Source organism: Hypanus sabinus, chromosome 2 (assembly GCF_030144855.1).
Source record: "Hypanus sabinus isolate sHypSab1 chromosome 2, sHypSab1.hap1, whole genome shotgun sequence".
NCBI classification, from domain to species: domain Eukaryota; kingdom Metazoa; phylum Chordata; class Chondrichthyes; order Myliobatiformes; family Dasyatidae; genus Hypanus; species Hypanus sabinus.
Window position 1 is genome coordinate 157,133,115 of NC_082707.1, and position 27,311 is coordinate 157,160,425.

At 38.9% G+C, this 27,311-nt stretch overlaps 1 protein-coding gene and 1 long non-coding RNA gene across 5 annotated transcripts in view; one reads left to right on the plus strand and one right to left on the minus strand.

The window, feature by feature from the left end:
• The window catches only part of LOC132385391 (E3 ubiquitin-protein ligase pellino homolog 2), a 153,372-nt gene that overhangs the window by 83,600 nt on the left and 42,461 nt on the right, over window positions 1-27,311 (minus strand). The gene's annotated exons all lie outside the window — the stretch shown is intronic.
• LOC132385407 (uncharacterized) lies at window positions 2,485-13,774 on the plus strand. Its single transcript, XR_009509180.1, has 3 exons — window positions 2,485-2,651; window positions 11,509-11,601; window positions 13,443-13,774. It is a non-coding gene; the product is annotated as an uncharacterized LOC132385407 (long non-coding RNA).

Consider the following 27,311-nt stretch of genomic DNA (forward strand, 5'->3'; position numbering starts at 1 on the left):
GGCACAACTTTTCTTTATGTATTTCTTATATTTTTATAAGAAACATCTTGCTTTAAATTCATGTTGTTGAGATAAATTAGATAAAGATTTATCAAATTTACTTAGTCTACTTTGCGCTAAGGGGACCAACCCGTATTACTTCTGACTCCACTATGCTCTGGGACATAAAATAAGCTCCCAGCGCAAAAGCAATTCTGGTAAGTTCCTTTTCTTTATACATTAAGACTTGCCTTTCAGCAATTTGCGGCTAGTGACTTTTCTCTAGTCTGTTGGATCCTATACAATCAGGTTTTATCATGGTATGTTGCAGATAAAGTTACCAAAATAATTCATTTTGTTAAGCTCAAAACTGGCATTATCACATCACTGTAGAAAATTGGATTTATTCCTTGTGTTAACAAAAATATCATAGGATGTGAAATGAACAATCAATCAAGTATTGCATGGTTTTAGGAAAATCATGCATGTGTATAAGACATGACCAAGCATACATCACTCATTTGTGCTCTCAAAGTATAAACATGAATAACTTCACAGCATGCAGTCTTAGAGCAAAAGGGTTGGTGGGTAGTTGAAGCCCTGTACGCTGGGATAACTTAAACCCATCTTCAACTGATGTATGAATAGCTATGGACAGAAAAATGTGTAAAGAAAAATAGCAGAAGTAAATCTTTAGGCCCCTCTAAATAAGCTTTAATTTCCATGAAGATCATAGCTGACCTTTTATCTCAACACCACTATCCCACATTGTCACTTTATTCCTTGATTTCCCTAGTATCAGAACCCTTCTGGTTCCTTTATTCCCTGATTTCCCTAATATTAGAAACCCCAATCCCTTTATTCCTTGATATCACTAGTATTAGAATTCTATTCTGCCCCCTTACTCACAACACCCTTACTTCTTGATTTCACTAGTCTCAGATTCCACCCCCACCCCCCGTCCTTGTCTTGTGTATGTACATTCTCCACCCTCTGCCTTAAATAATTCCAGAGAACCAACTCTTAAGTTGAAAGTGACCCTTTCGTCTCAACCATAAAGTAGCCAATCTATTCTTCAGAGACTTTAAACCAAATTCTAGATTCCACAGCTGAGGAAACCCCTTTCATCTAGCTCAGGGGTCCTCAACCTTTTTTGCACTGTGGACCGGTTTAATATTCACAATATTCTTGTGGACCGGCCAACCGCTGGTGGGTGTTAATCACAACCAGAATATAGGTGATAAATCAACTGTCACTTGTATGCGGCTAATACACTCAATTTCGATTCTAAAAGGGTTTATCTAACAAATTTAACATTAAACACACAGCGCACATTTTCCCCATATGAACATATAAAATCATTGCAACACGCCAATATCAGTGAATCAATGGGAGCTCTGGGGTTGTTTCCCTGCAACAAGACAGTCCCATCGAGGGGTGATGGGAGACAGCGATACTTGAAGGGGGTTCCTTATGTCCAGTCTATTCTGCAGTTTAGTTTTCATTGCATTCATTGCAGAAAAGCTCGCTTTGCGGAGATATGATGTTGGAAATGGAAGCAACGTTTTCAGTGCTTTCGTGGTTATCTCAGGATATTCAGCCTTAACTTTGATCCAGAATGCTGACAGAGATGTTATGTCAAACATACTTTTCAGCCCACTGCCATTTGCAAGCTCGAGGAGTTGATCTTCTTCCTGCACTGACATGGATGACACGTGAGTAATGACCTCACGTGCGTTCAAATTCAACAGTGGACGTGACAGGGAATGAGGAAAGGTGCAGCTGACTCATAATTTCATATCGCCAAATTATATTGTTTCCTCGCAGCCCGGTAGCACATGCTTTACGGCCTGGTACCAGTCCACGGCCCAGTGGTTGGGGACCACTACTCTACCAGCCCTGCTAGCCTTTAACTTTTTTTAAAAAAAAATAAGATTGCCTCTTAGTCCTGTAAGCTTGGGAATGTGAATCGAGTCTCCTAGATTTCTCCGCATGGAACAATTTACCATGACAAGAATCAGAGAACACAAGGGAAAAGAATCAGGATCAGGCCCTTGTCCAAGCCTGTTTTGACGTTTCATATGATCATGGCTGATCTATGCTGGTCTCAACTCCTCTTGCCATTTCTCCATATTCTCTGATCTATCAAATATTTATCTACTACCAGTTTTTAGTAATCCCACTTCCAACCCCAAGGCAGAGAATTCCAGAAATTGATATTAATTAAATAGACATTTTAAATTAGCTTGGCAAGAGGAGAAGATTTACAGGAACAAAATATGTTCTCTTAAGTAGAGGCTAAGAAGTGGGAATTACAAAATTGAAGCACTAAGACACATACACAGAAGAGAAAAAGTAACTGTGGTTTGGTAGTTTACATAGGTAAACTTTAACATGAGCAATTCCGCATGTGCGAATTCAACCAACCACAAATCGCGAAAACCCGGAAATGCTCTTCCAGCACTTGTTGTTCCAACATGTACAGACTTTTTTTTCCTTGTCATTATTCCCTAAACAATGCAGTATAACAGCTATTTTCATAGCATTTACATTGTATTAGATATTATAAGTAATCTAGAGATGATTTAAAGTATACGGGAGGACGTGCATGGGTTATTGTGCATCGGGATCGAAAAAAATCGGAAGTTTTCTTACTAAGCAAGTCCGAACAGGTACATCCGGTATTATTTAGCGTCAGTTAGTCAAACGTTTGCATTCGTATAAAGTATATATTTTACCTTTCTATGCATATAAAACACTTAAGAACGTATGTTTCAGCGCCGGGCTTGCGAATGGATGAAGTTCTCGGACTCGGGACAGATCACTCCCGAGTGTGCTCTCCACCGTGCCGGGTTGATGTGGAGGATCAAAAACCCAAAACCCAATAATTAAACCACTGCGTTGCTTAGTAATAATTGTAGCTGTCATCGGGGCACAGCCTTTCTCACTTTATCCTTTAAAATTGTTCCGAACGTTGACCGATGTAGCCTAATGCTTTTCCAATGACCGATGGCATTTCACCTCTTTCTGATCGCTTTATTATCTCCACTTTATTTTCAATCGTGATTATTTTTGTGAACAGAAACACTGCGGATTCAGATCTCTGCCGCTGAGACAGATTAAATAAGGTCTGGGGTTCCACTGGGTCCTAAGGTCCACTGCATTGAGACAGGTTGAGTAAGAGACTTGAGCATCCACGAATTTTGGTATCCGCAAGGGGTCCCAGAACCAATCCCCCGCGGATACGGAGGGCCGACTGTACCTTTAACTTAAAGAATGGAAAAGACTTAAAAATTTGGGGCAGCAGAGCAGCCCAGTGGTTAGCAACACTGTTGTGGGGGCAGCGACGCAGGATTATTTCCCAATGCTGTCTATAAGCAGTTTGTAAATTCACCCTGTGACCATGTGGGCTTCCTCCAGGAGGCGTAGTTTCCTCCCACATTTCAAAAACGTCTGGGTTCATAGGTTAATTGCTCGCATGGGTATAATTGGGCGGCATGGGCTCATTGGGCCAGTCGGGCTTGTTACTGTGCTGTATCTCAAAATAAGAATAAATTAAATGCTTTTGAATTCTGTAAGCTCTTATGGGGAGTCAATTTTAACCTCCCAACTTAGAGGAAACTGCACATCTATGTATTCAGCTGGCAATAATCCTTCCTGATCCTTATTACATCCCATATGGGTTCTACTATCTTCAGTTTTAACCTGCTCTTGAAGTTAATACTACATTTTTGGACTAAGGAGTTTGAATTACTGCCAGTTGCTTGCTTCACCACAATACCACATACTGAAAGCGTTCTTTTTAAACAGTGCTTTCTCACCATACATGAGCAAGTTGAGGCAGAGTGGGTTTCTACCATTTCCAATTTCACAATGTGATCTTTTGATTTCAAGTTAAACAACTTATAGTTTCTGAAAACCCCATTTAGGCAATACATTACAGTTTTGAACTGTCTCTGTTGTGCTGTTCGATCTTGTACCATTCATTCCAGACAGAACAATCATTAACAATGAACATGAAGACAAATAGTATCAAGCACAGCCAGCCACCAGGACCAAGCAAAAACACCATTAGTTCACCACTGGACATGTCTGAAAATACAAAGCTTTATCACAGCCCTTCGTATAAGGCTGTATTACATTTATTCTATGAAACAACACTATTTAAATTGCAACCAAGTCTTCCACATAGTTCCATGATCAATGATATTGGATTTTTTTTTGGTTTACAGGGTGCAATTTAAAATAAATGCAAGTCTCCTTATAAATTTTCATGGTTTTAAAGTAACATAGGACACAGCAGTCTATTGACTGACATTGTGAATAGGATTATTATTGATGTATACAGCACAAATGTTGGTTAATGATTGCCAGACCTCCATATTATAATCCCATCATTAGTTAAGTTTTAGATTCTCCATACTCCCATCTAATGAAAACTAACAAGCACCTTCTAATAAAACATGATCATGGCAGCTCCAGAATATTCATTTTTAGACAAGCACTGGCATACACTGACATCTTATTTTATCTTACGACTAACTTTATGGCTCTGCAAAGACCAGAAAAATTCTCAGCAATTTCATTCATAGAAAATGAATTGTTTCAAAGTTGACAGATCCAAAGAAATCTTACCCATTCGGCTGCTATTTTACATTAAGCAGCTCTTATAAACCATAATACAAGAGAACCAAAATATATATTGTAATACCACTCTATTTCTATTACTGTAATGGTAGAACTAAAAATTGAGTTCCAGTATTTACCTCAACATTAGTTTTAAATGAAAGAACCTTCAGTGTCCATTTAAGCACTCCTGTACTGCGCAGAGAGATAGAGCTGGGGACTTGGAGAGAAGAAAAGTAATTGCAGTCCTCACAGTAATAACTGACCAAGGTCAGATGGTGACGAGCAGCTTGCATGGAGTGGATTAAACACACATATACTTACAAACATATACACATCAAGACTTACTCATATATACCAACCTCATTACAATAAAGACACATATAATTTTCCTTTCTAATTGTTCGCTGCACCTGATGTTAATTTTCCTGGTTTCCTATACAAGAATACCCAAATCCCCTTTAACAGTCTCTCACCAGGAACAAAAAGTGCTATTCTATTCTTGCTGCCAGGATTAAACCTCAGAGAGACCATATGTTTTGAAATAAAAGGGCACGGTTATAAAGGGGTTTGTGTGGAAGCATAAGAATTTTAATTCCACGGGGATTGCTCTCTCCACAACTCCCTTGCCTCCTCGTCCCTACTGGCACTTCTCCCTGCCACTGCCCCAAATGTTAAACCTCTCTCACCGCCATTAAGGGCTCTGAACAGTTCTTCCAGGTGAGCCAGCCCATTGATGTCATTTCTTGCATCTGATGCAGCCTCCTCTACGTTCGTGAGATCTGATGCAGAGTGGTTGATAACTTCATTGGGCACCTTTCATCTGTACACTGTGACAACCAGAATCTCCTGGTGGCCAGACATTTTAATTGCACTTCCCAACATGTCTGTGCACAGCTTCCCCACTGCCAAGTTGAGGCGAGACTAAGATTAGAGGAGCAACATTGTGTATTTTGTTTTGTAGTCTCCAACTTGATGATATCATCAATTTCTCCAACTTCCAGTAGCCATCCCCCTTCAGTAATCCCCTTTTCCTCAGGCCTTCTCTTTCCTCTCCCACACCCTCATGAACGGCCTATCACCCACACCTTCCTCCCTTTGTTCCATGGTCTACTGTCCCCTCCTATCAGATTCCATCGTTTTCATCCTTTTCCACTTCTATTTTTCACCTACTTATATCATTCCCACTTCTCTCCCCTCCCCCACCAAACCATTTTCCCCCTTTCGTTTAGATTCATCAATCACCCACCAAGACGTACTCTCCCCCCCCACCACCTTTTTATTCAGATAAAGGGTCTCGGCCTAAAGCATCAAATGTTCATTTCCCTCCATATTTGCCCCGGTAGTACTTGCATATTGCTCCATTCCAGCATCTGAAGCCTTTCTTATGTCAGAATTTTAAAGGTAAGGCTTTTGGGAACCAGAAATAGGTAATTAAATATTGGAATGATAGATAACTGAGACATGGTGATGTGCCGGAAGCAGATCCAGAACCATTCAGGTCTCAAGGTAATAAATGATGGAATGAGGGCTTCAGCAGAGAGGGTAGAGATAGGGAACAACATAAACATGGATGGAGACAATCTTTGTAAAAGGATACAGGTCAAATTTGGCATGTGGCTAAACAGAAAGCTAAATGAACCCCCATGGAGATATGCAGGTAATGACATAATTCTCCACAAGTAGTCGATTATAAGTTCCTCACTCAGTGGTTCCATTCTCACTTTGCCAACTGCAGCTCACAATTTCAAACCCCACTTCAGCAATTCAGGCTAGTGCTTCTACAAGGTACAGAGAGGTTATTAACAGCTGCCCCCCCCCCCCCCAATGACAGGAAAGGGCCCACCAGGGTACATTTTAAAGAAAGGCAGGGATATTATCCTAGTGTCCTGGGCAAGATTAGTGCTGTAAACTACATTGTTAAAGATCATCTGGTCATTTATCTTTTTGGAGTTTGTGAACCCTTGATTAGTGTAGATTCGAAGCTGGATATTTTGCATTATGATGGTGACCATGTTGGCAATGAAACATAGAAAATAGGTGCAGGAGTAGGCCATTTGGCCCTTCGAGCCTGCACCGCCATTCAGTATGACCATGGCTGATCATCCAACTCAAAACCCTCTACCTGCTTTTTCACCATACCCCCTGATCCCTTTAGCCACAAGGGCCATATCTAACTTCCTCTTAAATATAGCCAATGAACCGGCCTCAACTGTTTCCTGTGGCAGAGAATTCCACAGATCCACCACTCTCTGTGTGAAGAAGTTTTTCCTCATCTCGGTCCTAAAAGGCTTCCCCTTTATCCTTAAACTGTGACCCCTCGTTCTGGACTACCCCAACATCGGAAACAATCTTCCTGCATCTAACCTGTCCAATCCCTTTAGAATTTTATACGTTTCAATAAGATCCCCCCTCAATCTTCTAAATTCCAGTGAGTATAAGCCTAGTCGATCCAGTCTTTCTTCATATGAAAGTCCTGCCATCCCAGGAATCAATCTGGTCAACCTGCTCTGTACTCCCTCTATGGCAAGAATGTCTTTCCTCAGATTAGGGGACCAAAACTGCACACATAATATTCTAGGTGTGGTCTCAGCAAGGCCTTGTACAACTGCAGTAGAACCTCCCTGCTCCTGTACTCAAATCCTTTTGCTATGAATGCCAACATACCATTTGCCTTTTTCACTGCCTGCTGTACCTGCATGCCCACCTTCAATGACTGGTGTACAATGACATCCAGGTCTCATTGCACCTCTCCTTTTCCTAATCGGCCACCATTCAGATAATAATCTGTTTTCCTGTTCTTGCAACCAAAGTGGATAACCTCACATTTATCTACATTAAATTGCATCTGCCATGAATTTTCCTGCTCACCTAACCTATCCAAGTCACCCTGCATCCTCTTAGCATCCTCCTCACAGCTAACACCGCCGCCCAGCTTCGTGTCATCTGCAAACTTGGAGATGCTGCATTTAATTCCCTCGTCTAAATCATTAATATTTAGCACTGAGCCTTGCGGTATCCCACTAGTCACTGCCTGCCATTCTGAAAAGGTCCCGTTTACTCCCACACTTTGCTTCCTGTCTGCCAAACAATTCTCTAATCCACATCAATACCATACCGCCAATACCGTGTGCTTTAAGTTTGCACACTAATCTCCAGTGTGGGACCTTGTCAAAAGCCTTTTGAAAATCTAAAAATACCACATCCACTGGCTCTCCCCTATCCACTCTACTAGTTACATCTTCAAAATATTCTATAAGATTCGTCAGACATGATTTTCCATTCACAAATCCATGCTGACTTTGTCCAATGATTTCACCTCTTTCCAAATGTGCAGTTATCACATCTTTGATAACCGACTCTAGCATTTTCCCCACCACCGATGTCAGACTAACCGGTCTATAATTTCCCAGTTTCTCTCTTCCTCCTTTTTTAAAAAGTGGGGTTACATTAGCCACCCTCCTCCAATCCTCAGGAACTAATCCAGAATCTAAGGAGTTTTGAAAAATTATCACTAATGCATCCACTATTTCTTGGGTTACTTCCTTAAGCACTCTAGGGTGCAGACCATCTGGCCCTGGGGATTTATCTGCCGTTAATCCCTTCAATTTTCCTAACACCACTTCCCTACTAACATGTATTTCCCTCAGTTCCTCCATCTCACTAGACCCTCCGTCCCTTATTATTTCCAGAAGATTATTTATGTCCTCCTTAGTGGAGACAGAACCAAAGTAGTTATTCAATTGGTCTGCCATGTCTTTGTTCCCTATAATCAATTCACCTGTTTCTGACTGTAAAGGACCTACATTTCTCTTGACCAATCCTTTTCTTTTCACGTATCTATAAAAGCTTTTACAGTCAGTTTTTATGTTCCCTGCCAGCTTTCTCAAAATAATCTTTTTTCTCTTTCCTAATTAAGCCCTTTGTTCTCCTCTGCTGGTCTCTGAATTTCTCCCAGTCCTCACGTGTGCCGCTTTTTTTTTGCTAATTTATATGTTTCTTCTTTGGACTTGATACTATCCCTAATTTCCCTTGTCAGCCATGGGTGCACTACCTTCCCTGGTTTATTCTTTCGCCAAACTGGGATGAACAATTGTTGTAGTTCATCCATGCGATCTTTAAATGCTTGCCATTGCATATCCACCCTCAACCCTTTAAGTATCATTTGCCAGTCTATCTTAGCTAATTCACATCTCAAGAACTTTGGAATGCCACAGATTGCCAATAATAATATATAAAAGTATATTCCTTCTCCATCTGGCATTTTTCAGTTCATAAGCTAGAATTGTTGGGCCACATTCATGACTATTGACACTTGAAAGGAGAAAAAGTGGCTGTAGGATGCCAATACAGAAAGAACATCTTATTTTCAGTGTGTAAAATTCAGCATCAATTATTTATGGATAATTGCTTGTGAGCAGTGGGTGTATCAGGTACAGTGTTTAATCGAATAAGCCTGACTCTAATAATAGATGGGAACAAGTCATGTTCTGTTCAATTCCACTGAAGAGTTATCATGCTGATGCATTAAGCTTAATTTGATTCCTACCTCTCATTAATATCTGCTGCTGAAGCATGTTGGTGAGGGGTGGGGGGCCGGGGAGAAAGAGAGGGGAACTCAAGCTGCTCACAAGTTTCCTAAGAAAAGCCCCCAACAGGTCAACCAAACTCAGATAGCAGGAAAATGTATGATTGTGGCAGGGGTGAGCTCCATTATGGGGAGGACCAAGGTACCTTTGAGACAACTAGAATTGTACTCCTGCTTTTTCCTAGCTCAAGGAGAGCACCTGAACAGTTAAAATTAAACAACCTCACCTGGATATCTGATAGCTAAGATATAGCCCATTACCTGTTTTATGAGTAGGCTGGACAGTGTCCAGACGTCCATTGGGTAAAATGGTCTGGATATAATGCATGTTAATGAAATGGAAATCAATGTTAAAACTGAAGCCCAGTCAAATTGCTAAAGTGCCCATTTATGCTCATTTCAACCACATCTATTTTAAAGTGGTAGGTTGTGTAATAGTCTGAAATGAGTGGTACCAAAGTGGCAACTTAACTCTCTTCAATTCTTTTTAACCAATTGAGGTCAAAAGAAGTAGAAATTGGGAGAGTTAAAGTTGTCATCTACTTAACACTATTGTCAAAACCTGTTTTTGAAGTTGAAGTTTTTGGTATTTACTGCAGGTTATTCTGATGACAAAGTTACATTGAAAAGATATATTCTAGACATGTGTTCTGTTATTGAAAAGCATCATAAATTCAACTTTAAGACATGTAAAATTATACCCATTCATAACTAACATTAATTCAAGGAGCTATCATGCACTCCAATATTTAATAGTAAACAAAATATTAATTTACAGCAAAGGGTTTCAATGCTCCCAATATTCTTTGATGTACAGGTATTATGTAACTATTTTTGCAGATTCTGAGCAATTACTGAATCACACTACACTAAATTTTAAAAGACAGTTCTTCAATTTTGATCAGCACCAACATTTTGCATTACGAAAATGCCTTTCATGCAGAAAAAAATACCAAGGATCTACAGTGAAACACAATCATACAAAACCAGACTGAGCCAAAGCAGGGAGATTGACAAGTAAATATAAACTGGTCAAAGAGGTGGCTTTAAAGAACCTTAAAAAAAGGCAGGAGATGGAAGAGAGGAGAGGTTCAGTGGAGAAATTCCAACTCACAGGTAATGGAGTAATCTAGGTTTACGGAATGTTTTTGTAGTAGCTTCACTCTGTTTCTGTGCATCAAGCTGAACTTTGAGGCTTGACAGATGGAACAATGTGAAACCTCTTGAAATCAGATCACTTACTACTCCACAAACACCATCAGATTTCACAGAGGAAAAGCTCCACATCTTGTATGTGTTATACAATCTTAAAATGGGGAATATGCACAATGTATCTTGATTTGTTTGCTTTACTGATGCAATATTTAAATAGGTTTGCAAAAATTGCTCTTTCTGGGGGAGAAATGCATTTCCTATATGTGTTCTTCAGCTCAATTTTACTGGAAACTGGAGCTGTCTAATAACTTTCAACAAATTATACTTTGTCCTAGCTAAGGAACTCAACAAACCCTGGCTTTTATTTTTCACCAAATCCATAATCTACACATCAATCTATGGAGACTATTTCAATGAGAACAGTTCAAAATGACTTAGAACCCTTACTACTAATGCTACATACGCTTAACCAACAACATCTACATCTTACAAAAGAATTTCCTAGTTTTTACTCAAAACCTATTGAACAGCAACACAACTAAAAATATCAGAGATCCTTTTGAACTGAGGGTCATTTCAGAGGGAACGTCACTGGCAGGCCTGGAGTTACATATAAACTGAATCAGCGAAGGACAATAGATTTCCTCCTCTGAAGGTCATCAGTAAACGTTTTTAACAATCCAGCAGCTTCATGTTCATTCTAAGCAAGGTTTTTTCTCCCCCAGTTAATTTTGGGTTATCTAACTAACTGAATTATAAACTGGAATCACATTTCTAGATTATTGGCCCAGGCCCCATGTTTACAGATCTGGTACTTTAAGTACAGGACCAACTTCATATCGAAGGCGAATTTCATAATGTCTCTAAATTATATCATAGCCTCCTGACCAAAACAGCTTACACTCTGGGAAAAAAAACTTGTGTTTCATGTGATTGAAGATAAATTCCATGTAACTTATTGGATAGGAAATTGAAGATAATTATTATAGGCTTTTTAAATATTAAAACTGCGATTTCAAGTAACAGCACACGTTTTCTTTTTGCATTACTGCCATCCATAACTATACGTGAAAATAAACAGAGAAATTATTCTATTCTTAGACACAGATTTGACTTTGAAGCTCATTGTGCAAGCTTGAGCTCTAGTTTCATTTCTACAGGGGGATGCAGCCAAACTGTGGAGGGCCAGCCAGTGTGCAGAGAGCTGTCAAGGTGGAATGTGGTTGCAGTGAGTATTAGTTAGAGGCATGCAGGTAAGAAGAGCAAAGCAAGGGACTAGTGACTTGGGTACAGGGAAAGGTTGAGGCGCCCATTTAAAACATTTTAGAAGAGACAGTTTGGCAAAAGAGACAAATGCATTGTTTCATATTTGTAGCAATATCGTCTATTATTGAACAACTGAGGAGAACTGAGAGCCACTCAAATGCCACTTGAATGTGGACATGAAAGGGGTATTTTGGCATTCAATTTAAAGTCAGATAAGATCATTGGATTCAATGGGAATTGCTATTTATGATAAACTCCTCATTCTTATTGAAGAGGATAAAAAATTTAACATATCAAGAACTGGTTAAAATTAAATAGAGACACTTTGAGGAAAAGAATAACCTCTTAAAATAACAGGAACTTGACATGCGAACATGATTGGGATTTGTTCAAGCACAGATCAGGGAAATTTTTCTGTGATACTTTTTTCTGCCTTCACCAACCATCACAGGGCAATTTCACAGATTCGTCATGACTACATGCAGCTGCATCCTGTTATGCTGCCCATTAACCCCTAACGATAAAGCTCACATAAATTAAAGCTGTACTTAGATGGAACTTTTGACCCATGTTTCTGATTGACTGCACAATTTAAATCAACCAAAATGCCGCTATTGATTAAACTGCTTGTTCATAAAGGCAACATAATGGGCATTATATACGACTTGTTTATTCATGTTCATCTCTATGGAACCTTGGTCACATTATTGTACTAAAGAGCAGCATTATGAAGCTTTGGTCAATCGTTCTCTATTCAAAAATCTTACCTGAGCAAACCAGTGAGCTGCCTTGTGAAAAAAATAATTTAAGATAACTTCGGGGAAATAGGACTTCTCTTTTAGAATGAAAGGGGATTGTAATAATATTTCAAAGTTCAATGAGTATTTATTATAAAGGTTTGTTCATGTTACTATCTGCTTGCTTGAAATTCATTTTTTGCAGGCACTTGCAAGAGAAAAAACACAATAGAATTTTATGAAAAGCTATGTATAGACAAACAATCAATGTGCAAAAAATAAACTCTGCAAATACTAATACTGAAAACTTAAGTTGTAAAGAGTCCTTGAAAGTGAGTCTGCAGGTCATAGAATCTTTTCAGAGCCGTAGTGAATGAAGTTATCTGCATCAGTTCAAGAGGGCATGGACTGGATAGTGGGGGCCTTTGATAACAGATACTGCTTTCTTCTGGCAGTGTTCCATGTAACTGCACTGAAGAGTGGGGAGGGTTTTGCCGGGGATGGACTGAGCTGAACCCATCACTTTATGTAGGCTTTTCTGTTCCTGGGCTTTGGTATTTCTACAGGACACTCTCCACTGTGCATCTAAATAGATTTGTCAAAGTTTTTGGTGACACATCAATCTACGCAAACTTCTAAGAAAGCTGAATCACTGCCATGCCTCTAATTTCTGCATCAAGATCATACAAGTAAATGAGTACTGCAAGAATAAAATCCTCTACAGGGGATTACAAAATTTGATCATGCACATCACACCTTCAAGAGGAAGCATGCCCCCCCCCACACACCCACCTGTTTCAAACTTATATAAAAAAAAAGTTCTTTCCTAACCACACACAAAATGAGACAGGAAGTGGCAAAACATTGAAAATTTGGTAAGTTTTACTGCTTATTTATTACTTTAAATGACAATGTGAGATATGCATTATTAAATTTCTAAAACTTTACATAAATAATACTTCTAAATGAAGGTGCCCATGAAGCGCAACAAGAGATATTCTACTAACTGTTTGAAAAAACAAATATTTTTAGACAGTAAATTGAATTGCAAGACCTATGCAATAAATAAATATTTATTTATTTACTTATAGGCTTCCGTGTGTAGGTGGCTTGCAATCTTAGCCCTGGGACAATGGGAAGCAATCTCGAGAACAGATCCTCTGCGGGCAAAGTGAGACCAAGTGCTTTTGTGGAGTCAGAAGGAGACTTCCGCTCTTATTACCTCGTAAATATACGAGAACCACCTGCAGTTCCTCTTGTATATCTACAGTCCAGCAATCAGGCCAATTTACCCATGTTCACCTTAAGGTTGCGGTCTCCCTTTTTAAAAAAAATTATCCATTTATGAGGTATTTATTGCACATTCCTTACACTTGTTTTCTAACAAATAAACTAACCAAAATACTATATAAAAAATTGCAAGCATTCATATACCACAATTTTCAGTACTTTAAATTTTACTTTAATCAGCATGACACCAATTTATATACCCACACACATTTCATGAGTAATTAACCAAAGGGATTTTTACATGGATTCAAACACCACAATGTACAATGGTGAGATGCTCTTAATCCATGGCTTTTCCCCATAAATTGTATCACAATGTCTATATTAGGCTTCTCTCAGTATGTAAAACCTGGACTCTGGAAATATGCCAGTCTGAAACATTCATTCTTGAGCTAGTCCTGAACTCAAAGATCAGCAGATTTTACACAAACCAGAGGGTGCCTCTCATTGAATGGATGATCTTCCAGCAGCAGTGGATAGTTGCTGTTGCATGTACACCTTGGTTGAGAATGGTAGAGCATAGAGTCCTCTGTTTGGGGTGCATCTCAACAAAGACTGCTGCTCTTTTTCCAGATCACTTTTAGCAGTTTCCATTCCAGGATATGAATGGTGGTCTCATCAAACTACAAGTCCCTCAAGGCTGTAATTCTTCCTCCCACTTCCCTCTCCACGCCCCCCCCCCCCGCCAGAGGGATTAAAGACAATTTGTGGAGACTGCTGCTTGATTGATCTGTGGTCAAAGATGTTCTTTGACACAAAAAAAAATTCTACATGGGAAAGTTGGAGCCACGTGGTTCACTGAATGAAACCATCCACAACAACAACAACAACCAGAACCATCTTTGTCCACACCAGGAACAGGTGGAAGCTCAATGCGCCGGGACACTTTTGGTTTGGATACCCAGAGCCCAAATGCAGCAAGGTGCAGCAAAACCATCAGGCTGAAGATCATGTTGGGTGAATTTCTCCCCCAACTTGCTCTAGAGAAATGTACATCACGTCTCAGTGGACACAATCCGTCTTCAATACCAGATAAAGTAGGAGCTGACTCAGATGGGTACAGGATCCAGCTGCAGGCCAAACTCATCGCTCACTCAGCAGGACTGCACCCGAAAATCAAATATATTTGCACCTTTGAGAGAGATCATTGCTCCCACCAACCTAGCTTCTCTTTAACTTTGTCTATATGTTGGCACATGCCTGGCCTCTCTCATACACATTCCCTGCACATTATGGTAGTTGGACATGGGAATGAAGAAGACAAAGCCAGGCCCACTTCAATTTAAACACCTAGCAGTTAACTGTAACCCCAGGGCTAGTCTGAACTGGATTTCGATGCTCACCAAGAGCAGACATCAGTTGACCTCTGCATAAGACAGTGATCCAAGTACCTCCACTCCCACACCTACATCTTTCCTGATGGACTCTACACGATACTTGATGTGATGCGTAAGCATGGGAGCGGGAGCAGAGTTCTGGTGATAAGACATTTGCTCAAATGTCTTCAGCATTCTGCTTGAGAACTATCTGACAGAATCCACTGTTTTATTTCCCTGCAGGTCCTCAAAGATTAAGCAGGTGCTTCTCATGCTTGCTTATCATCCTGATTGACTTTTGATCAGAGGCGTTTTCCATGTAGACTTTCCTATGGAGTAGCAGCATTCCTAATTTCCTTTGAGTTGTGACTTACAAAGCCCTTGCAGAAAGTAGGCAGCGAGATTCAAGTTCGTTAATATAGATATGGAGTTATGATTATGCTAAATAGGGTGTGGATGGCAGAATTTCCACCCCCCCGCCCAAGAACATTAATTTAATTGTTTGACTTCATACTGGGTTGATGTAAATAACAGAATTTTTAAATTTTCAAGCTGTTTTGAAGGGATTCCATTTCAAAGAAAGATTAGCTTTATCTGTCACATGTACATTGAAGCATGCAACGAAACGCTGTTGTGTCAGTTTGCATCAATGACACAACAGTCTGAAGATTGTGCTCGGGCAACTTGCAAGTGTCACCACGCTTCCAGTGCCAACATAGTATGCCCACAACTCACTAACCCTAACCGTACATCTCTAGAATGTGGGAGGAAACCGGAACACCCAGAGAAAACCCATAGCTCCATGGGAGAGCATACTGCATGGTGTAAAAATAATTTCTGCAGATAATTAATTCAGATCAGTTATATCATCCTCCTATAGTTGTTATTGGGGTCCAATTACATATTAAAAATACCTCCATTCTCTAAACTGCATGGTTTCTGGAGATCTAGCATTTAGGGCACTTAAGAAAGCAGATGACTGTTGCATTTATGCTAAGCAGGAAAATTAAAATCAGCCCAGCATATCCAAATTTTTATCATCTTCTTAATGCAATGTTTTTCCATCAATTTTCTGTTGCATTTGGGTTTATTTTTAGTCATTTAAACATTTCAATATCTTATTTTCAGGCTGGACAACAAGTGAAGCTAAATCTGAAACCAATCTCAATATTTGTTTTAAAGTGGGTGACAACTAAAGTTAGTGGTACAATGGACTGAGTGAGGAATTAGCTGTTCTGGAAACTCAACAACAGAATTTTATTAAACTTTGAAAGGTTTCTCTCCATCTTACTTTTAAAACATTCTATTATCTATGAAATAATTTTTTCGGCAGAAAATGTGGACTACAAAGCTGCACTTTCAACCAAGAATTTTAAAACCCATGGGATCAATAAAAAGTAAATTCAGTTTCTCCAAAGCAAAAGTTAATCCCTTTTCTAAACTAAAGTTACAGGGTGAGCAAAAGTTCATGACTTAGTTAATAAAAGGCGGCTATTCCAGAGGAAAGGACTATAGAGGTCAATGTGATTGATCTATTTTCAGACTGATCACACTCCTTTGTTTTTTTCAGTGTCTGTCAAGTATTGACAATGTAGGAAATAATCACCAAAGAAGCCTTTGATTGTAATGACAACCATGTGTTTGAAGCCAAAGGACCTACAGGCATTCTCTGGTTTAAATTACTCAAAAAGTTGTCTTTGCCGGAGTACAATGTGAACTAAAGTGAGCAACAAGGTTTTATTCTCAAAGAAAACCAATGAATAAAATGCGAATTTTCTTCTAAGAATTTCACAATTAGCACTGGGAATATGGGTAACATGATTGCTCAATTAGTGCAAGTTATAGATAATGCATGTTGACAAAAATGATGAAAAACCATTCATTTTCTTTCTATTCCATTTAGAATATGTTTGTTTTGGGGTCAGAATAAAACAAATCAGGTTAGATTTTAACTGTTTACAAAGTGAGTTATTAGTCACATTTACATCACTCCTGACTAAACCCAAATTGATTCCAATTCAGAAAAATCCAATTAAGTTAATACATACTCAAATTTGCTGCTGGTCTATACATATACAGTGGATTCTGGTTAATTGGGCTATTGGTAAATCGGCACAGCCATTTATTCAGGACAACTCTTAAAAAACAGAAGTTAAATCAAGAAAATAGCCAGGAGCCCCTTCATTTATTTGGGGCACTATGCCACTTAATTGGGACAGGAGACTTTTGCCAAAGCGTTTCTAACTAGCATCAAGCCACATGCAGTTGTGTGTCTGTTAGACACACACCATGCTTAGAGCAAACAGTTTTTTAAATAACTTCAGTTGTGTGCATTTGTGTTCAAAAAGTAGTGATTATTGTCACTGTTAGTTGGTGAGAAACAAGCAGCAAGACAACTCAGAACTGTTTTGCTCACTGTGGTTTCAAGCATTCAGGCTTAGAAACGCCAGAAACAGCCAGGAGTGAGAGTGAAACAATCTCACTACTTCAACAACTTGGGAATTACGAAAAGTATCAACCATCATCTTGAATGTTACAATGAAAATGAAGATTTGGCGGATGCAATCATGAAGGCAGTCCATCATCATAGATGTCTACACTGATTTTGTTCATTTACAATCAATCATAAGAACACAGCAGCATAAACTGGATGAGTTCCTCCATCAATAACTATTAAGGACTAATACAGTTTTATAGTCCTGGAGAACTATTGGTAGTGTTCTAATTTATTTTGTATTTCTTTTAAATACAGCACATTAATTGTTACTCCGTTAAACGGTAGTTTGTCTTTTTTATACCTTTTTAATTATTTATATGAAACTTCAGCTAATTAGGGCAGCTATTTAATTAGGCCAAAATATACTGGTCCCGAAGTGTCTGAATTAACCAGAATCTACTGTGTAAGTATAGTCCCCAAACTAACACACTGCCACAGAAGTGGCATTACAGGACTACACAGATCAAGAACTTTATCTAAAGTCCAGTATCAAAGAAGCCAGTAAGATGTTGAAAGGATGGACATTTATTTTCAGTCAATTCTGATACATTACTGAAGTGGAAAAAAAAACAATGTTGGAAATAGGGTACAATGTGCATAGGGTTCTCTATTGTGCATTTGGTACCAGTAACCAAAGAAGAATACCATTCCTGAGTCATCGGTAATTGCAGGGCTGCATATGGTGACAATGCTGCTCCAAATCAAAGTAGGCAAGCTTGGGTAACATGACCGTCAATCAAACTAGATGTTCAAGATTTTACAAATGACTGAATTTGAGGTGAAGTACATAATTCATCTGTATGAACTTTCCACCCTCTGAATTCCTAGAAAAATATACTTTGCTTGGATGAGGATAGGCTCCCCCCCACCTAGACCTGTTTCGTGCAAATTAATGTTAGCTACACAATCCACACTTTATTACCCGCCCTGCATCCAACACAATTACTGACACAGAGTTGTCAATAGAGGTTCTGTGATGAAAGTGGGCAACTCACAGTGTCTAAATGGTCACCGGAGAACACTGTTTTGATTAAGCCATGTGAGTAACTGAAATACTCCACGCACATAGCCTTTGTTACCATGCAGCTGGAACTTTCTTAGAACTGGGCTGAGAAGTGGCATATGGACTTCAACCCAGATATGTGTGAAGTGGTTCATTTTTGTAGGTCCAATTTGAAGACAGAAAACAATATAAATGGCAAGACTCTTGGCAGTGTGGAGATCTGAGTGATCTTGAGGTCCGTGTCAATAGGACACTCAAAGCTGCTGAGCAGGTTGACAGTTCTCTTAAGGCGGCATATGATGTGTTGCCATTCATCAACCTTGGGATTGAGTTCAAGACCCATGAGGTAATGTTACAGCTATACAGGACCTTTGGTTAGATCCCACTTGGAGTACTGTGTTCAGTTCTGGTCACCTCACTACAGAAAGGATATGGATACTATAGAGAGAGTGCAAAGGAGATTTACAAGGATGTTACCTGGATGAGTACCTTTTGGGAATAAGTTGAGTGTACTTGGCCTTTTCTCCTTGGAGCAATGGAGGATGAGTGACCTGGTAGACATGATGAGGGACATTGATAGTGTGGATAGGATAGCCAGAGGCTTTTTCCCAGGGCTGAAATGGTTAACATAAAGGGGGCATAGTTTTAAGGTGCTTGGAAATAGGTACTGTACCAAGGGGATGTCAGGGGTAAGTTTTTCACACAGAGTGGTGGGTACATGGAAGGTACTGCCAGTGGCGGTTGTGGAAGCGGATACAATAGGGTCTTTTAAGAGCCTCTTAGACAGGTACATGAAAAATAGAGGGCTATGCACTAGGGAAATGCTAGGCAGTTTCTAGAGTAGGTTACATGCCAGCACAACATTGTGGGCTGAAGGGCCTGTAATGTGCTGTAAATTTCTATGTTCTATATAATGTTAATACAATTTTGAAATTATGCTAATATAATTTTGAAATCTATATTAATATAATTGTAAAATGCCCTGCAATTAACCAGTTAATGAATATAATTTATAAATTTTCTATATAATAAATGTACTACAACCTTTACTTTGAAACATTACATCGTTAGAGTTTCAAGTAACCAGACCGAGGGTCTAGTGAGATGGAGGAACTGAGGGAAATACATGTTAGTAGGGAAGTGGTGTTAGGAAAATTTAAAGGATTAAAGGCAGATAAATCCCCAGGGCCAGATGGTCTGCATCCTAGAGTGCTTAAGGAAGTAGCCCAAGAAATAGTGGATGCATTAGTGATAATTTTTCAAAACTCCTTAGATTCTGGATTAGTTCCTGAGGATTGGAGGGTGGCTAATGTAACCCCACTTTTTAAAAAAAGGAGGGAGAGAGAAACCGGGGAATTATAGACCGGTTAGTCTGACATCGGTGATAGGGAAAATGCTAGAGTCGGATATCAAAGATGTGATAACAGCACATTTGGAAAGAGGTGAGATCATCGAACAAAGTCAGCATGGATTTGTGAAAGGAAAATCATGTCTGACGAATCTTATAGAATTTTTTGAAGATGTAACCAGTAGAGTGGATAGGGGAGAGCCAGTGGATGTGGTATATTTAGATTTTCAAAAGGCTTTTGACAAGGTCCCACACAGGAGATTAGTGTGCAAACTTAAAGCACACGGTATTGGGAGTATGGTATTGATGTGGATAGAGAATTGGTTGGCAGACAGGAAGCAAAGAGTGGGAGTAAACGGGACCTTTTCAGAATGGCAGGCAGTGACTAGTGGGGTACCGCAAGGCTCAGTGCTGGGACCCCAGTTGTTTACAATATATATATTAATGATTTAGATGAGGGAATTAAATGCAGCATCTCCAAGTTTGCGGATGACACGAAGCTGGGTGGCGGTGTTAGCTGTGAGGAGGATGCTAAGAGGATGCAGGGTGACTTTGATAGGTTAGGTGAGTGGGCAAATTCATGGCAGATGCAATTTAATGCAGATAAATGTGAGGTTATCCACTTTGGTTGCAAGAACAGGAAAACAGATTATTATCTGAATGGTGGCAGATTAGGAAAAGGGGAGATGCAATGAGACCTGGGTGTCATTGTACACCAGTCATTGAAGGTGGGCATGCAGGTACAGCAGGTGGTGAAAAAGCCAAATGGTATGTTGGCATTCATAGCAAAAGGATTTGAGTACAGGAGCAGGGAGGTTCTACTGCAGTTGTACAAGGCCTTGCTGAGACCATACCTAGAATATTGTGTGCAGTTTTGGTCCCCTAATCTGAGGAAAGACATTCTTGCCATTGAGGGAGTACAGAGAAGGTTCAACAGATTGATTCCTGGGATGGCAGGTCTTTCATATGAAAAAAGACTGGATCGACTAGGCTTATACTCACTGGAATTTAGAAGATTGAGGGGGGATCTTATTGAAACGTATCAAATTCTAAAGGGATTGGACAGGCTAGATGCAGGAAGATTGTTTCCGATGTTGGGGAAGTCCAGAATGAGGGGTCACAGTTTAAATATAAAGGGGAAGCCTTTTAGGACCGAGATGAGGAAAAACTTCTTCACACAGAGAATGGTGAATCTGTGGAATTCTCTGCCACAGGAAACAGTTGAGGCCGGTTCATTGGCTATATTTAAGATGAGGTTAAATATGGCCCTTGTGGCTAAAGGGATCGGGGTTATGGAGAGAAAGCAGGTACAGGGTTCTGAGTTGGATGATCAGCCATGATCATACTGAATGGCGGTGCAGGCTCGAATGGCCGAATGGCCTACTCCTGCACCTATTTTCTATGTTTCTATGTTTCTAAATTGTAACAATAAACACAGAAGAGAAATTGGTAGCTCATTGTTAATAAACGGTCAACCCACTGTACTCAGCTATTAATATGAATTACAACAAAAGCATTGCCTCAAAAATATCGCAGCATTACCGTGAATTTATTGTTTCTGTTAAAGTTAAGACTGGTTCAATTAAGACCTTCACTGATAGGTTGAACTACATGCTTAGAATCAAAGAATGTGAAAAACTGCCAGTTCTTGTTGACATCGCTGGAATATTTCAAGCTTCTAGTGCTGACAGAAAATGTGGATTCAGTCTTATGAATTCAATCAAATGCAATTCCAAATACAGACTAAAATTGGAACATTTCAATAATCTAATGAAAATTAAGACATATCTTTCATCTGGATCGAAATTAATCTGGACAGTGTTTACAGACAATGGATTCGTAATAAAGGTGGACGAGGAAAAGTTTACAAAACAGTTTTTTTGTACTATATTTTATTATACCCTTCGTTGAGTAAATAAAATCAAAAGTGTGTAATTTTTCAATTTTAATTCTAAATATTCATAGTATGTACTTTACAAAAAAAATTAAAGCATTTGGCATTTTTTAAAACTTGTATATCCCCATCTTTGACACTATCAATGTGTTTTTGTGCTGACTGAATCTCCTGGAGAGTCGATGACTAGTGTTAGATGCCCATTTGAGTTGGAAAGGAAAACTGAGCGGCATCAAACAAACTGAACCAAGAGGTGGTCAAACAACTTATTTCTCCATCAAATGCTAATTGCACCTGAATGATCAGTACTTTTTTAAAATGTAGGTGTTTGAGATATTTTAACATGTGAAAACTACTTTTTATTGAGCAATCTTTAGTCACATATAGAGCTTGTTTTGACTTTCCTGCAGATATCAAACCAATTTACAAATAAGATACATTTTGTATTTCTGAAAATATTCAAGAAAAACTTGAAAATCATGAAAAATGCATCCTTTAGTGAGCATGTGAAATTAATAAAGTAACATATGCTTCATGTTTTGCCTATTAACAGTCTTCTGGCTTCTTGTATTGCAGACTAACTTTCTTTAAAGCAGCTGAATATTTCCAAGAAGCACAGGAGAGAACACATATAGAACAATACAGCACAGAAATAGGCCCTTCAGCTCATGATGTTGTACGGAACTAATTAAACTAGCAACTAAATGTGTAATTAAACTAATCCCTTCTGCTTAAGCAATGTCTATATCTAAAGTCAAGAAAAAGTCCAAGTTGTGTTTATTGTCATAGATACAAGTACATGCAAGCATAGGTGTGATGAAAAACTTATCTGCAGCAACATGACAGGTATACAGCATCATATCAGCAGCATTCACAAGAAAAAAAAACAAATTATAAATAACTTTTATAATAAATATTACAATTCAAATGAAAAAGTCTATTTCAATGCAAGGTGATCAAAGAGGTGAACTGTAGTGATTAGAGTTGTGTCAAATGTTTCAAGAACAAATGTTGAAGGCTAGTAGCTGTTCTTGACCCTGGTATCATGACACTTCAAGTTCCTGTACCTACTGCCCAATGGTAGTTGCAAGAAGATGGTATGGCAGGATGACGGGTATTTTGACAATAGATGCCTTATTAAGGCAGTGCTTTCTGTAGATATCACCGATGGTGGGAACAGATATGCCAGTGATGTATTCTTGCATTCCTGCACATTTATTTTGCCATACTAAACCACACTGATCCATGATGCCATCTGTCAAGATACTTTCAGCAGCACATTTGTAGTGGTTCCTCCATTCTCTGAATATTCCTGTTCCCATCTAAGAGCATATTGAATGCCTGTCATATTTGCCCACACTACCACCCCTGGCAGAGCATGTGATAACCAATTTAAACATCTACAAAGCAAAACATTGAAGACAAGATTTTATTGCCATTGTGCAATTCTGTTGGAAGACAGTGGGCTAGAAATTAGTTCACATAACCTTCAAAAACAAACAGTGATGTACAAATGAAAATTGCCTTGACATGGAATAGGGCAATTCTCAACAGTTCAAAGTAAACTCAATATCAAAGAACATACAGTATATGGTCACCACCATACCTTGAGATTCATTTTCTTGTAGGCATTCAAATGAGAACAAGGAATCACATAGGGTCAATGAAAAATTACACACAAAGAAAGAATGAGAAACAACCAAAGTGCAAAAGACGACAAACTGTGTAAACACAAGAAGTGATGATCAGTTTGGGACAGGAAAAAGACTGAATAACCACTATTGATCATTACTAACTACCTGAACTTGTTATAACAGTTAGTGAGTATAATCTTTTGAGCTTTCCTGGACTTCAAAAATACTTTACTACAAACTAAAATGATACAATTATATTGACAGATTTTCTGAACAGGCTTTCAGATACGTTATTAATGGCAAACTGACATTTTAAAGTTAGAAACAAAATCTGCAGATGCTGGAAATCCAAGCAACACATACAAAATGCTGGATGAACTCAACAGGCCAGCCAGCACATCTCTGGAAAAAAAGAGTACAGTCAATGTTCTGGGCCAAGACCCTTCAGCAGAACTCGGCCCGAAATGTTTTATTTAAAAACTATTTTTATTGAGTTTTCAAATAATTACAGAAAGAAGAAAAAAAATACCCTTCCCCCTCCCCTTAGCCCCTCCCCCCAACATCCCTATAGAAAAAGAAAGAAAGAAAGAATGCCTGGATATCGGGAGATCCCCACATGCTCCATGGAGTTCATAATAGCTTTAGTATATATTTATTTATTTATTTCCCCAAATAACCAATTATTTTATCTTCAGAGCACCTATATATTTAATCCTGTCCTTTGTAAATAAGGGTGCCAAATTTTCAAAACTGTTTCATATTTATCTCTTAAATTATAAGTAATTTTTTCAAGTGGAATACAGCTGGAAATTTCATTCTTCCAACGATCTATACTTAAGTATGCATCCGATTTCCAAGTAACTGCAATAGCCTTTTTGGCTACTGCCACTGCAATTTTTATGAATCCTTTCTGATATTTATTCAATTTGGGTTTCGATTTTATCCCTTCAATATCGCCTAATAAAAAATAATATTGGATTATGTGGAAGTTATGTTCCAATAATTTGTTCCAATAAAACTCTTAAATTTGTCCAAAAAGGTTGAATTTTAGAACAAAACCAACTAGAATGTAAAAAGTACCAATTTCTTGGTTACATCGGAAACACTGATCAGATAAATTTGGATTTTATTCATTTAGTTTTTGTGGTGTAATATATAATTGACGTAAAAAACTATATTGCACTAATCTTAACCCGACATTTATTGTATTTGTCATACTATCAAGACGTAGTCTTGACCAATTTGTTTCTTCAATTTTAATATTCAAGTCACTTTCCCATTTTTGTTTTGACTTATGGACTCCTTGTTTAATTGCCTGTTTTTGAATCAAGCTATACATACAAGAAATAAGTTTTTTAGTTTTTCCTTTTTGAATTAAAGTTTCTATTTCATTAGATTTCGACAATAACATTGTTTGACCTAATTTTTCTCTTAAATAAGCCCTCAATTGGAAGTAACAAAAAAGAATGTTGTTTGATACTTTATATTTATTCTTTAATTGATCAAATGACATTAATATACCTCCTTCAAAACAATCTCCGATATATCTAATCCCTTTTTGAAACCAATTATATAAAAGTTGATTATCGATTGTAAAAGGAATATGTCTATTTTGAATTAAAGATCTCTTTGCTAATAAAGATTTCTTTGTCTCATCATCAACATTTATCTTATTCCATAAGTCAATCAAATGTTTTAATATAAGAGATTCTTTCTTTTCCCGTATCCATTTAGTTTCCCATTTATATATAAAATCTTCTGGTGTATTTTCTCCTATTTTATCTAGTTCTATTCTAATCCATGCCGGTCTATCTTTCTCAAAAAAATCTAAGTTGATTTGCTTTATAGTAATTCTTAAAATTTGGAAGTTGTAACCCTCCTAGATCAAATTTCCATGTCAATTTTTCCAACGATGTTCTTGATCATTTTACCTTTCCATAGAAACTTCCTCACATATTTATTTAACTCTTGAAAAAACTTCTGGAGTAATTGTATTGATAGTGATTGAAATAAGTACTGTAGTCTAGGGAATATATTCATTTTTACGGTCAGCCCGAAATGTTGACTGTATTCTTTTCCATAGATGCTGCCTGGCCTTCTGAGTTCCTCCAGCATTTTGTGTGTGTTATTTTAAGTTTAGAAATGTGTTCAAATCCTTTAAATAAAATTACAGATTGAGGTGGGAAAATTAGCACCAGCTAAAAACCATCTAGATTGTACAAAGACAGTAGAGGTTCAGAATAAAAAGTTTGGGGAGGGGAAGGATTGCAACCTTGAAGAGATGGGTGAAGCCAAGTGGGTGGGGGTGGTGAGAGGAAGTGAGAAGCCAGGTGGTAAAGGCTGAAGAAGGAAGCTGATAGGAAAGGAGAGAGGATCATGGGAGAAAGGGATGGAGGAAGGGCACCAGAGGGACATAATAGTTGAGAAGAGCTAGGAGAGGAGCCAAAATAGGGGATGGAAAAAGAGAGAAGGGAGAAGAAATTATTGGAAGTTACAGAAATTGATGTTCATGCCATCACATAGGAGGCTACCCAGATGGAATATGAGGTGCTGAACCTCCAAACTGAGAGTGGCCTCGTCGTAGCAGTAGAGGAGGCCATAGACTGGCATATCAGAATGGGAATGGGAATCGAACTAAAATGGTTGGCCAGCGGGAACTCCTCCCTATTGTGGACAGAGGAAAGCTGCTCGACTAAACGGTCCCATCACCTCACCTCCAACAGATAGGAGGAGGCTATACAGTAGATGACCACAAAAGACTTACAGGTGAAGTGTTGCTCACTTGGAGGGCCCTAAATGGTGGTGAGGGAGGAGGTAAATGGCCAGGTGTAGCACTTGCACCACTTGCAGGAATAAGGGCCAGGAGGGAGATCAGTAGGGAGGGACAAATGGACACAGGAATTGCAGAGAGATGGGGGAGAGGGAGGTAAAGATGTGTTTGGTAATAGGATCCCATTGAAGATGGCAGAAGTTTCAGGGAATTACTTGCAGGAAGTGGAAGCTCATTGGGTGGTAGGTAAGGACAAAAGTAAATCTGTTGCTGTTATGGCAACAGAAAGGGCAGCATCAATGATAGAGGAAGGGAAACCATGTTCTTTGAAGGAGGAATATGTCTCAGATGTTCTGGAAAGGAAAGCCTCATCCTATGAACAGATGCAGTGGAGATGGGGGAAACTGAGAAAAGGGAATAGCATTTTCACAAGTGACAGGATGGGAAGAAGCAGAGCCAAGATAGCTGTGAGATTTTAGTAGGCTTATAAAAGATATCAGTAGACAGTCTGTCTTTGAGATGGAAACAGAGGGATCGAGAAAGGGAAGAGAGGTGTCAGAAATGGACCGTTAATTTAAGGGCAAGTTGGAAGTTGGAGGCACAGTTGATGAAGTTGACAAGCTCAGCACGGGTAGATGAAGCAGCACCAATGCATTTATCAAAGTAGTGTAGAAGGATTTGGGGAGCATTACCAATGTGACCTTGGAACAAGGACTGTTGCATGTGGCCAATGAAAAGACCGACATAACTGGGTCGCAAGGACCTGTCCCACGGCTACACCTTGAGTTTGGAGAAAGCAGGAGGAGCTGAAAGAGAAATTACCGAGTGCGAGGACCAATTTTCCCAGGCAGAGGTGAAGGGTCGTGCAGAGAATATGGTTAGGTCTGTTGTCTAGAAAGGAGATGACAGCTTTAAGGTCTTCTTGATAAGGGATAGAAGTGTATAAGGACTGGATATCCATGGTGAAAACAAGGCAAACAGGACCAGGAAATGGAAAGTTTTTGAAGAGGTTAAGAGCATGTGAAGTGACATGAATGTAGGAGTGAAGGGGCTATGCCGAGGGCGAGGGGGTGTAAAATAGAATTGAGGTATGTACCAAGGGGGTTAAAGTGGAGTGAAGGCATTTCTACTCCAGATTTCCAGCATCTGCAGAATCTCTTTTACCTAAGCATTTTAATTTTTTTTAACATAAAATTACTGTATTCGCC